Genomic DNA, 13,380 nt, shown 5'->3' with positions numbered 1-13,380 from the left:
TTTTTGCAAAAAAAAAAAAAAAAAAACATCTTATCTTTTTCATCTTAAACAAATTAATTTGACTATACTGGCAGGAGGAAATAATAGTTGCGCAATGTATTTTCCTCCTCCCACGTTTGTACTTGGCGATGACAGGTGGGCTCCATCACACCCTTCACTTTGCTTTATGCAGATGAACAGCAACATCAAAAGGCCCAGATGAAAGCACCAAAGGTTGAGCGATGCCAAACATCAGAACCGGCTTTGCATTTTCCCATCGATCGCATCGCTACCGGATCATTCACAGACTATCTCATGGATGAAAGGAGGCCGTGTGGAGGGGCTGGGGTTAGCTAAATGTTGATTAGCTGTTGAATTTGATATGTGACATAGCGGAAAAGGAGCAAGGAGGAAAGGAGTGAGCTCGGCGGTGCGGCGTGGATGGGGGCATCATTAATTGACCGTCAGCTACCTTTGCATCTTTCAGACTTGCACACAGGTTCTCTGGATTAACAGAAGGTCAAAGGCCGGGGATGGGTGTGATGAAATCTTTTTGCAATTCCAGCAGCGGCACGAAAGGCAAACGGGAAGTGCTGAGTTAGCGAGGCAAAGGGAGAAATGATCCCCGGCCGAGACAAACACGGACCGATTCAGAGCCATCGCTGTGAAGTGGTTCTGTCATTCTGCAATACTAGCTGAAAGTGATCCAGTCTGCTTTTACATGTACTAATCAATACCGTCTGGAACTATTAGTAGAGGCTCGCTTCTAATTGCAATTGAGCTCAATGAACGTGTACATGATTGATTTTTGCTGCACTTAATTTACTGACTGATTTGAAAAGAAAATTATTTCTGCTCTGCTGCCCTACATGTATGACATTATAATCTATATTCCTACTTACTCAAAGTAAATATTTATTTTGCTATATTACTGTCTCTGTGTTGTTAAGTGTGACCCTGCATAACTCCCAACTGGGGCTGCACCTTGTGACCTTTGTTCCTCAGCTACACAAACTTACCCATTATTGCTGAAAGGGAAGACGATGGGGCGACAGTGATTAGAACAAGACATTAGGTGAGGGTGTTGTCCATGCAAATGAGTCAATGGAGGCGCTGAGAGTGTATGTGCAGGCAGCGCTGTGGCCTCAGGCAAAATGTACACTTAGCTTTGGTCTCCACGAAGCCCTGCAGTGAATCATTGCAGCTCAGCTGTCCAAAACAAACCGCCAATCTGGGCTGGGCATATGGCTGCGCAGCGCCCAATGATAGCGATACGCTCATGTTGTCAAAATGCTCTCTAAGCACGTCACCCGGGCTGGAAACTGGATTGAACTAAAACAAAAACATGATCATCATTTTCAACATGTAAGCAAAGAGCTGCATCATGGAGTCTGTGAGCTTCACCTAACCTCTAGAGCAGTGGTGAGCAAAGTATGGTCTGGGGGCCACATTCAATGCGTGAAATGTTTTTCATCCACCCTACTAAGCAGAGAGATTATCAAGAGACCTGCAATATTTGTTATAGATTTCACATTTTTTTAAAATCTCAGTAAATGATTGGTTAGTTTATGTATTGCAAATTATAAAATACACAATTTCACAGCATACATTTAACATTTTTAGTCATTTATTTTATTGAATAATTGGGTATTTCTTCTAAAATAATTTTTTTTTAAATGCCAAAATTACATCTATATTATTGAGTGTATTATGTAATGGGTGAGAAATAAGTTATTATGTAATGGGTCAGAAATAAGTGATAATTTTAGTGATAGTGAGCCTTTTTCACATATTTTATGTACCTTTTTTTGGTTCCTTTTTTAACCTCATCTACAAATGACTTGGCCTCTCTGCCCTTAATTTTGAGGGCCACATTTTGACTTTCTCAAAAGTTTCTCTGACCAGCCCTGTTCTAAAGAGGGACACAGTGGCACTAATCCTAGCCTATCAGCTAAAGGTCTTCATGGGGTCAAAAAAGATCAGCATCAATTTGTATTTATCGATTCATTGATAAAGTAAGACTGACTGAAATGAGACTGGGACACTTCTGATGTGCACAACCCCACGTGGCACCCAGGCCGTGAGCAGGCCACATGAAGGACGGCTGTGGCCAAAGACACAAGGAGGGCCTTGGCGCTCAGCGAAAGAAAGTTCAATGACATGCAGGGAGGAGAAGGCACAAGTGACCAGGAGGGATTAACCAATCAGAGCGTCAGAAGAGCGGCCAGCTGTTCATTCTGGCCCGAGCGGAATGAGGCAGGTGGTGTAGCCTGATGCCAGCGGTGCTGAAGAGGAGGGGAGCCCAAGAGAAAGATGCTGATGAAAGATACTCGCCTAATGTTTCGGCATCACACTCGGATTCCCTGCCCGCATTATCATGAATGAATATTCTACAAACGCAATATAACTGACAAATATGCCAAGCTCAGTCTTTATTTATGTGCCATTTTTTTCAAAAATAAAGGCAGGAGTGAAAGGATATGAACAGAAGGCAGAACAAGGAAACGTCAGTCACAAAAACACGGTCAGCGTGGTCACCATATTATCAAAATCAAGATGAGTTTTAAACGTTAAAATATTTCCTCCTCCATCTACGTCAGGTTCAGTCTTACCAAAATGCTTGCAGAGGGCCCCATACAGATGTGGGTGAGAGTTTGTTATTAAACCAGGCAGGTGAGCCCCCTGCTGGCTGACAACTCATAGGTTTAAATAAAGTTGGATTTTCAACTTCGTTCTCAGGATAAACTCACCTTGCAGGTAGATGGAGAAGCGTGCATGACATGACATTGTCCTGACTTTTTGTTCAAACACAGAAAGCAAATTAACAGTTTTAAGATGCCGGGGTGCGAAGGAAGATAGGAAAACTGCGTGTACATTTTATATTGCTGGATGCTGTTGTGGAGTTTTGTGTGGTACCTTTGTGTGCTACTCTTGTGTTTCCTATCCACTTCTTGTGTTACTGTCTCCACTTGGTTTTGTCAAATCTGCTCCACATGTGTCAGCCAATCAGCTCCTTCCCTCCAAAGTGTTCTACTCACACCTGTTTGTTATTAGTCGGTGTGTGTTTGTATACAGTATGCACACTATGTGCAAAAAGTTTGGAATATCGGGTTTTCTGGTGATGAACCTTAAATGTATTATAACCTTTGGACTTAATTTGACCTTCTGTAAACGTGTGGATGAACATGTCCAATTCTTCAATGTTTTTGTGCTTTTTGGACAACTTGCTATTCTGTAATGCCTGCCGCACACAGCAATGCAGCTGGAAGCGACTGAACTGGGCAACTACAAAACAAATGTAGTTAGTGACTCTTGACTGCACACCAAGCGTCAAGCACGTCAATTTACCGGCTTGCTACAATAGAAAAAAAATGACCGTGTATCTGGTTTTGGGGCTTCACATGCAGTACAATATGCTGTACTGTATAATTACTGTATAAAAACATGGCGCGATTGTCAAACAGGACACGAAAAGATGTACAGTACAGTAAATGGGTGACAATTAAAGAGAGAGTGTGAGAGACGGTTGCCAATGATCAATCACTCCATTCATTCACGGCACCTGAGAATTTCGGCAGTGACAGAGACAGGTACAAATTATATTTTAAAAGTATTATTGTAAAACACTGCGTAGATACAGAGTCAAAACAGTCTATACACAAATCAGGAAAAAAGTGCAGTTGACTTCCCCGCAAATTCTCCTGATTTAACCCCAGCACGCTTTTACCTATTGGGGACCCTAAAGGATGTTGTGTAGCGCAGGAAGCCAACTACATTAGTAGCCTTTTAGACAAGAAATTGAAATTGCATGTGCAGCAATGCTATTGGGCACTTTGGACATCATTACGCAAGCTAATGACCACCATTTTGAACACCTCTTAATATGAATATATATATATACCTCTTATATATATATATATATATATATATATATATATATATATACCTCTTAATATGAATATATATATATATATATGTATACTGTTATTAATTCTAACAATAAAATACCTTTTCATACATATATTCTATTCAATATCTATATATAGTATATATATATCCATCCATTTTCTGAGCCGCTTCTCCTCACTAGGGTCGCGGGCGTGCTGGAGCCTATCCCAGCTGTCATCGGGCAGGAGGCGGGGTACACCCTGAACTGGTTGCCAGCCAATCGCAGGGCACATACAAACAAACAACCATTCGCACTCACACCTACAGGCGATTTAGAGTCTCCAATTAATGCCTGTTTTTGGGATGTGGGAGGAAACCGGAGTGCCCGGATAAAACCCACGCAGGCACGGGGAGAACATACAAACTGCCGCCTATATATATATATATATATATATATATATATATAACAGAGCTCACAACAGAGCTCTTATACTGTACTGTATAGAGCTCTTATACTGTATTCACAACAGAGCTCTTATACTGTACTGTACACTCAGTACATGTATTTTATTGCTTGTAATTCTAACAAGTATATATATATATATATATATATGTGTACAGTACAGTATAAGAGCATATATATATATATATATATATATATATATATATATATATATATATATATATATATATGTGTGTACAGTACAGTATAAGAGCATATATATATATATATATATATATATATATATATATATATATATGTGTACAGTACAGTATAAGAGCATATATATATATATATATATATATATATATATATATATATATGTGTGTGTACAGTACAGTATAAGAGCTCTGTTGTGCTAAGCACCGAGAGTTTTTTTTAACGGGACGGGAAAACTGAGGCAGAGAGACTTTGTGTTGACTTAACTGCTCTGTTTTGGCATCGGTTACGAACCGTGTTTCATTCCTTTATCAATAAATGTGAGATAAATACACTAACATCTCGTCATGTATCATCGATGCCGCCAAAACATTCGGTGGCTTTTAAGCAGCTAATCATAGCTGAAAGGACGGAACTTATCGACATGTTGAATCTTTGCAGCTGTTGGCTGCCATTAAGGCATAAAATAATCTTCTGTCTGGTACATAAAGAGGAACAAAAATAATATAAGGGTGACAGCTGTGCAGCACATTCAAAATCGTCATCGCCTTCAACTTCAAAGGTGAGAACACTTATAGCATGTTATACTGTATGTTGTTATGTATGTTTCAGGGTATAAAAAGTGTTAAAAGTATAGGAAATGCTTATAAGAGTATGAACTTTAAAATATATAAGAACAAAATGGCCACCACTTCGCAGAGTTCACCAATTGCAGGGATGTCCAGAACCTAACCCCCGTGATAAACAAGGGACGATGGTCCATCCACCCATCCATTGTCTGTACCGTTTTATCCTCACAAGGGTCACGGGGGGAGTATGGTATTTTGATTAATTTGCTTTTTGCGGCTGTCACACTGCAAATGTCTGCACCATGGGAATAAAACAAAAACAACCATGAAGCTATTTTCTGTAGACCAAAGGTTTGTGGTGAATTTGTTTTTGACAATGAGCACTTTTTGTGTGAATTTAGCATCAAATTTCTTGCATTCTTTACCTCCAAGCAGAGATGAGTTTGTGAGTGCTCAATCAGGTGAAACTGTGCAACGCGTATATACAGTATATACTCCGGCTCTGGAGCATGTTGGCTTTTAGCAGATTCAGCCTCACAAATCAAACATGCAGCTGGTCATCTGACTGTGGTGGTTTCCTCCGACATTCAAAGGAGAGCCTCTCTCCCCCTCCCTCTCACTGAGGGGTAAGTTATTATGTGTTTTGCCAAAGTGTTAATCTTTTGATATGCACAAATACAAATTCTAACATGCCGGCAACAGCAGCTTTTTTTAAATTATTTTCTTCTTTTGGGCTGACGCCTGATTAGGATGCCGGATCATGGTCCCAGGTGGGCGAAGGGTACATCGCTCATTACACGTTTTCTAGAGGAGGATGGCTAATTCACGCCGCACAGCATGGTAGGTGTAATCATATCATGCAAAATCAACGGTCAGTTCAGCACAGCTGGAGCCTGATTAAAGGCCGCCAAAGACAAAGTGACACGTCCTCAACCTCATCGGAGGAGACGTTAAGCAAAGCATCACTTAGCCGTCAAGGTGCAAGGCCCATTCCTTTTAGAAATGACCCCTTTTTTTTCAGCATGTATTTTTTATGAAGCCACATTGGCGGTCTGAGCGTTCACATCACTAGCAACTTGATTTAATTAGAGCTCAGCATTTTTGACGTAAAATATCTGCTATAATTAAGCAGCATTCTTCAGCAGAGGAAGATGTGACAGTTTGAGTGAACACAGGGTTAATGTCGTCTGGAAAAATCAGCAGTGATTTGTTAACCCTTTGCTCGCTCTCTTTTGGCTATTTCTGCAACATTGGCGAGAAAATTCATTTACACACCCCATTTTTATCTCCTAAAAAGTGTTATTTTCTTTTTTTTACTTGGTGAGTGATTATTCCTTATTTCTGTGGCTGTTAATGGACTTAGCGCCGTGTTGTGCTCCCTCCATGGAAATAGTTAATTATTCCATTGAGGACTTCCTGGTCCAACCTTCCTGCTGGAAAGGATGAATGTGGCCTTGCATGTATGTAATGTCTTTAAGGAAGCATTCCCTCCACAGCCTGCAGGGATTAGGCCTAATGACAGAAGTTAATTATATTAAGAGTCATTTTCAAAAACAGTTCATGAACTGCAAATTATAGTTAAAGTTGTTCCTTAATGCTCTTAACTGTAATTAAATTGCCTAATATCTCAAGAAAATGAGCGTGTTGAGCAGCAGGGATGTCAGAGGGGAACTTTTACAGGGTCAGTCATTAACAAACCTCAGTAGAATTCACCAATCACTTTTATCCTCTGTCTGCACATCTAGAAGTATTTTTGAAACATTTGTGTTTTTGTGTCCACACATAAATTGCATTACAGAACACTCATGGCTTGTCTTCTTTAAAGTTGTGATAGTGTACTGTACCAAGCTAAGATGTCAAATGATCTGTCTTCACAACTCAGTGGAAATAGAGATGCGGTTACAACAAATATTTAAGTAATAGAAGGTCATTTTAAATTAACATTTGACTATGTGTACAAATTAGTTAAATATACTTACCACTGTAAAGCAATGCAATCAAACTTAAATATTTGAAGTATGTGCAAATTAAATCAATTAATTATACATAAAGTCCATGCTAACAGTATATCTGTACACACATACACACGCTGTATAGAGAGAGAGAATAAGAAAGCATGTTTAAAAATGTCATTTAACCCAGCTTTCAAGTCACAAACACTGGAGGGGATGACAAGCCACTCAGGAGCCACTCACAGAATTTGTAAAGATTCCCAAGTGCTGCCTGTCCTAGCAGGAATTAACTCTCCTCTTCCAGCCGGTGAAACCTTGACACCTCAAGTGAAAAGTGCTCGAGCTGTCGTGCACTATAATCCCCCGAATGGTTGACAAGATTCCCTTTTGAGTACAAGCCGGAAGGGAGGGGAAAAAAGGAGAATTATGTGCATTTGTGCTCTGATAATTAGATGACTTTTTACTCAATCATTGACTTTTTCTGCTGAGGACTTTTGAAGTGTAATGATGCTCCACTCGGACAATTTAAAGCAGAGAAACCAGTGTCGTTGGAGCCCTTAATCTAGCAAAATTTAGGTTGGGTTGGTTTTTTTTTGCACATCAAAGACTCCAGCAAAAGTATTAAATGGTTGCCACGCTATAGCCACAGAGCGCTATTGTTCAAGTTCTTCCAGGACACTTTTCACCTCGAGTGAGGTTTGGAGACTTTCCGAGTCATGCCATTTGTGCAACTGTGCATATTAAATCGACTTGCCGGGCATGCATGTACTTGTGGTGTGTGTGTGTGTGTGTGTGTGTGTGTGTGGGAGCAATATCTTCGATTGCTGCCATGAAGCTAGACCCCCCTTTGCTTTTCACACTTGTAATCATGTCCAAATTTGCACAGTGGGGCTGTGGGGGGTGGGGTGGGGTGCTTGGGGGCGGCGGTGGGTGGGTGCCTAGCAATTATGTCAATTTGTGTGGGTGTTTTTTTTTTCGGTAAAAAAATACAAGTTTTTTCGGTAAAAAATACACATTTCGGACGCCCAGGTTCCAAAGCAACTTCTGAGGCCCAAAGCTCAGAAACATTTTTCGCTCCATTTTTCATCTAAAAGTGCAGATTGCATTACTTACATTGGCGATGTGCCATGTAACAAGAGATGAAATATGGAATGGAATGAGGCTGTGAGACTTGGCTGGCGATGAGCCTCAAAGGTAATTAGTAAACAATTTGAGGAAGTTGTGGGGGGGAACGGGATCACAATGACCAATCAACATGCATTCCTATGGTTCTGACAGCAGCAACATAGTTTGTTTGTTTGTTTTCCCCCAGTAAGGCTGCAAGTAATCATATGTGCATGTCTTCGACAGTCAGCATGGCAAAGGTGCTGCTGAAACACGATCGTATCATCCAAGTTTGCCTTTGCTTGGCTCATAATGCTGTTAAATATTAGTTCACTTTCTGTCAAAGTTGTCATGTACAGTGGTGGTACCTTGACTTAAGAGTTGAATTAGTTCTGGGCCCATGCTCATTTACCCGACTATCAAACCAATATTCCCCATTGAAATGAATTGAAATCCATTCCATCCCCTTATGAAACACCACACTATTTTTTGTTACGTGTTTTTAATAAACAAAATAGCACTGCATTGTACAAAAAAAGAATGAGAAAGTAAAGAATTAAACCTTTTTTACATGTATTTGCTGTACAAGTCACAACAACAATAGCTGTAGTGGATGTGTGCCTTTAAGGGGCATGGCCTAGTGAGTGAAGGAACATGGCTGGTCTTCGTGTGAGCATCTGGAAGTGACTTTGGGTCTAAGGCAGTGTTCTCACTTTGTGTTTGTGTGTTCGACTGTATTGTTGTATAAATGGTTGAAATTGCATTTGGGGGCTGTTGCTCTAATTTTTTTTCACTTCAATCGAGCATTAGCATATCTTAAGCTTGCTCGTAAATCACATTTTGGCTTGCAACAAAGCACGGAAAAACTAAACAAAAAACATCAAGCGACAGCTCATAACCTCAACAAACTTAAATTGGCATACTCATGTTATGTTTCAACCTAGAACAAATTTTTATATGGGGAACAAATGGGGTCCGAATGTGTTCTTAAAAGAAGTTGGGGCAAATAATCCATCCTAATAACCCACTAATTTGATCAAAATGATAGAGAAACAAAAGAAGTGGACCTCAATCCAAATTAAAACTAAATTTTGGAGTCACGAGAAAAGAGGGTAAAACGGTGGAAGTTAAATGAAAAACAAAATCGCTAGTAATGCTACAAGATGTGCAGAGGCTTCGAGGCGTGTGTCGAATAACGAAGCGCCTATCGAGGGTTGCTTCATTTGGGCGAGGAGCCCAAAATGATGAAGTTCGAGGACTCGCTGCCTGGCTTTACCAATAGTCTGCTTCGGGAAGTCGTTCAGATTTTGCTGCAAGATTTGAAAACAATATGAACCTCTCCGACTCCATTAACAATACAGTATTTGTTTTTGATAGAGCGTTGCGGTCAGGTCAGAGCTCGGATTTACCGTAGTTTTAATACATTTGATACTGGAGTTTGGATAGCATTTATCGATTTTGGAGATAGTTTGGCGAGTGACAGAAAAAAAGAGAGAGGTAATTTGAAGATTTAGGAGAGTGAGGAGAGAAGGATGAAAGGTAGTGGAGCCAACTAGGAAGATGAGGATTTCCTCCATTTGGGAACACTTTCACACTAATAAGGTAAGCCAAATCTAAAATGATTTCAGTCACATTAGATTTGCTAATCAAGAACAGTATTTCTGTCAATTTCTTTTTTGAGGCGTTTGTGTTCAAGGAGTTGGGGTGCAATACCCTCCTCCATGCTGAGGCATTACTGTGCCTTGCATGAGGATAAGGAGGAAACCGAAGCTGTACCCAGCTAAGTCATTTAAAATATTACAAATGCAGTATCACATTGTACATGTTGACTTTCGTTTGTTGTGCAAATAAAGACAGGTAACAGACACTGTTTGCTGCTTACATTTAAAGTATTAATAAATTGTCTTTTGCCTGGACTACAACTGTTGTGGTCTTGGTTGTCTTTGGAAGTAGGCAAAGATAAAGGGAAATATATATATTTCTGTTATGTACCGGTTACCCTAAGCCGGTCGTAACAAAAGGCTCAATTGGAAATGGTGGCTGCTGTTAGCCTTAGTTCTGACATGTGGACTACCATCAACTTGGATACCAAATTTGCTGCACTGCTAAAAATATAGCTTGTGTGTTAAGGCTCCCTAATGGAGGAATCACTAATAAGGTGATGTGCGTTGCTCCCAGTATGGTTGGCCTGTGCAAAAGAGCTGCAGCTTCAGTACCATATTTGCTCTATATACACACACACACACACACACACACACACTCAAACGCACATGCACAGTAGTTCAGATTGTGAAGAAGGTTCTTGACCAGGACTCTGCTCTATGGCATCTGGGCCAAATCAAGTAAGCTGTTGCCTACCTTAGAAGCAGTGTCAATGCTAAGGTATGCTCTTTCCCTTTATTCTAATGTGTAATAACGCTAATAATTTGTCTGTGTTTCTAGTGTAGTAATTTAATGGCCGAATCATCTTGACAGCAGAAGCTTCCACAAGTGTAGCTTCATCTGGGGACGGAATAAAATGAAGCTCATGCAAGATGTGGAGACCAGATGAAACGGCACATATTTGATGCTGCAAGGGAGCCAAGTAGGGGCAGCATTAGCTGGGCTACAACATCACATCCACTTCACATCAGAGGTGTTCAACATTGTTGGAGGGTGCCTTTTTATGATTCTCCCGTCCAAAATGCTGCTGTTGAGCTCTCGGGAGAGGAAATGTGTCTGTCTCCAAATTTCCACCTCATGAAAATGCTGGGGGAACTAACAAAGCCAGGGACTTGCAGTTGTATTGAAGATGGGAGGCCAGTTCTTCAGGCAACTCCGGGAGAAGCTGTACACCTTGCAGTCGATGAGCACATTGTACCTTGCGACACTCCTAGACACAGCATTTAAATCATTAGGATTTTTCAGCGCCGAGCCGGGTGGCAATAAGTATACCCACACCTGCTTGGCGCCTCTCACCATGGGCAACTCCAGAGTGGAAAAGAGTCCAACCCCTCTCAAGAGTACTGGTACCAGAGCCCAAGCTCTGGTGTGGAGGTGAGCCCGACTATATCTAGTCTGAACTTCTCAACCTCACACACCAGCTCGGGCTCCTTCCCTGCCAGAGAGGTGATATTCCACGTACCTAGAGCCAGCTTCTGTAGCCGGGCATCGGATCCTCGCCTTCGGCCACCGCCCAGCTCACACTAAGACTGATCCCTATGGCCCCTCCCACAGGTGGTGAGCCCATGGGAAGGGGCGTATTGTACGTATTGTGAGGGTCTGCTGGGAACGTCTGGCAGAATCCCCGTCAGAAGGAGTTTCAACTCCCACCTCCGGCAGAACTTCACCCACGTCCTGGGGGAGGCGGGGGATATTGAGTCCGAGTGGACCAACATTCTGCGCCTCTATTGCCGAGGCGGCCGACCGGCGCTGTGGCCGTAAGGTCGTGGCGGAAATCCCCGAAACCGTCGGTGGACACCAGCAGTGAGGGATGCCCTCAAGATGAAGAAGGAGTCCTATCAGGCCTTTTTGGACTGTGGGACTCCTGTGGCAGCTGATGGGTACCGGCTGGCCAAACGGAATGCAGCTTTGGTAGTCGCTAAGACAAAAACCCGGGTGTGGGAGGAGTTTGGTGAGTCCATGGAGAAATACTTCCGGTCCACCATCCGGCATCTCAGGAGGGGGAAGCAGTGCACCATCAACACCGTGTATAGTGGGGATGGAGCGTTGCTGACCTCGACTCGGGATGTTGTGAATCGGTGGGGAGAATACTTCGAAGATCTCCTCAATTCCACCGACACGCCTTCCCATGAGGAAGCAGAGTCTGGGGTATCTAAGGCTGGCTCTCCTATCTCTGGGGTTTAGGTCACCGAGGTGGTTAAAAAGCTCCTCGGTGGCAAGGCCCAGGGGTTGGATGAGATTATCCCAGAGTTCTTCAAGGCTCTGGATGTTGTCGGACTGTCCTGGTTGACACGCCTCTGCAACATCGCGTGGACATTGGGGACAGTGCCTCTGGATTAGCAGATTGGGGTGGTGATCCTCCTTTTTAAGAAGGGGGACCGGAGGGTGTGTTCCTACCACAGGGGGATCACACTCCTCAGCCTCCCTGGTTCCCCGGGGACGATTCAGGATATGCTGGAGAGACTACGTCTCTCGGCTTGCCTGGGAACGCCTCGGGATCCCCTCAGAAGAGCTAGAGGAAGTGGCTGGGGAGAGGGAAGTCTGGGCTTCCCTGCTGAGGCTGCTGCCCCCGCGACCCGACCTCAGATAAGACAATGGATGGATGGATGGAATTTTCAGCGAAACCACTGAAGAAATAGTGCCTGACCTCAGAGTTTTCCACCATTATAGAGTCAGGAGTCCGGGCTTACGGCCATACTACCCTGAGAATGCTTGATCTTGGAAGCTAAGCAGGGTCAGGCCTGGTTAATACTTGGATGGGAGACTGCATGGGAATACCAGGTCCTGTAAGCTTGGGTAAGGGCAGGAAAACCATGACAGAAAAAACAACTGGTCCTCCAGGTTGGGGGTTGAGCAGAAGGCCAATCACCTGCTCCTGTAAAAAACTACAGATTACAGAAACCGCAAATGTGGCCTAATGTGCCTCATGGCACTGAGAGTTCTAATAATAATAATAATAATAATAAAATATACAGTCAAAGCAGAGAGCAAAGCCCCCAGGCTTTGACTTCTCTCATGAGGATAAGCGGTAAAGAAAATGGATGGATGGATTTTTGTACTTACTAACATGATCTGTGGACACCCTCCTTATATAACTTCAGATAGTCAGTCACCAGGTGTGGGAGATAAACCCAGGTTCATTCACTGGCTAGATTATTTTTGTGATGCAAATTAGGGTTTACAGTTGTTCAACACCATAACATACTTTAAGTCAGGGTACCTCGATAAATGATGTCCTCATGTGCTCTCAGGAAGGATGATGGCACACTCAGAGTGTATTTGTGCACCTTGGCATGTAGACCAGTGGAAGCCCAGGCGGTGTGTGACTTAACAAACATTATTGACAAAGACTTCACTTTTGTCTGCCCCTGGAGATAAAGCTTGGTTTCAAAATGTAGAGATGACGATTGCAGTAGAAAAAATGTTTTACCCGTTGCCATGTGTAAGAAGAAAGTGCAACTTGGACTTGCACTCCGGATGTCTGCGCAACATCGATCCATACAGTAGTCACAGGAGCAATATTCATACAAACACACAAACCAATAAAGTGAGAATAAGTAAAAGA

The 13,380-nt window shown here is 42.4% G+C and overlaps 1 pseudogene; it reads left to right on the top strand.

Moving 5' to 3' along the window:
• The first annotated feature begins 12,499 nt into the window (after positions 1 to 12,499).
• Positions 12,500 to 12,608, top strand: LOC133414397 (5S ribosomal RNA; annotated as a pseudogene).
• Positions 12,609 to 13,380: the final 772 nt, after the last annotated feature.

The sequence above is a fragment of the Phycodurus eques genome, chromosome 1 (assembly GCF_024500275.1).
Source record: "Phycodurus eques isolate BA_2022a chromosome 1, UOR_Pequ_1.1, whole genome shotgun sequence".
NCBI classification, from domain to species: domain Eukaryota; kingdom Metazoa; phylum Chordata; class Actinopteri; order Syngnathiformes; family Syngnathidae; genus Phycodurus; species Phycodurus eques.
This window is presented reverse-complemented; position numbering and strand designations above follow the sequence as displayed.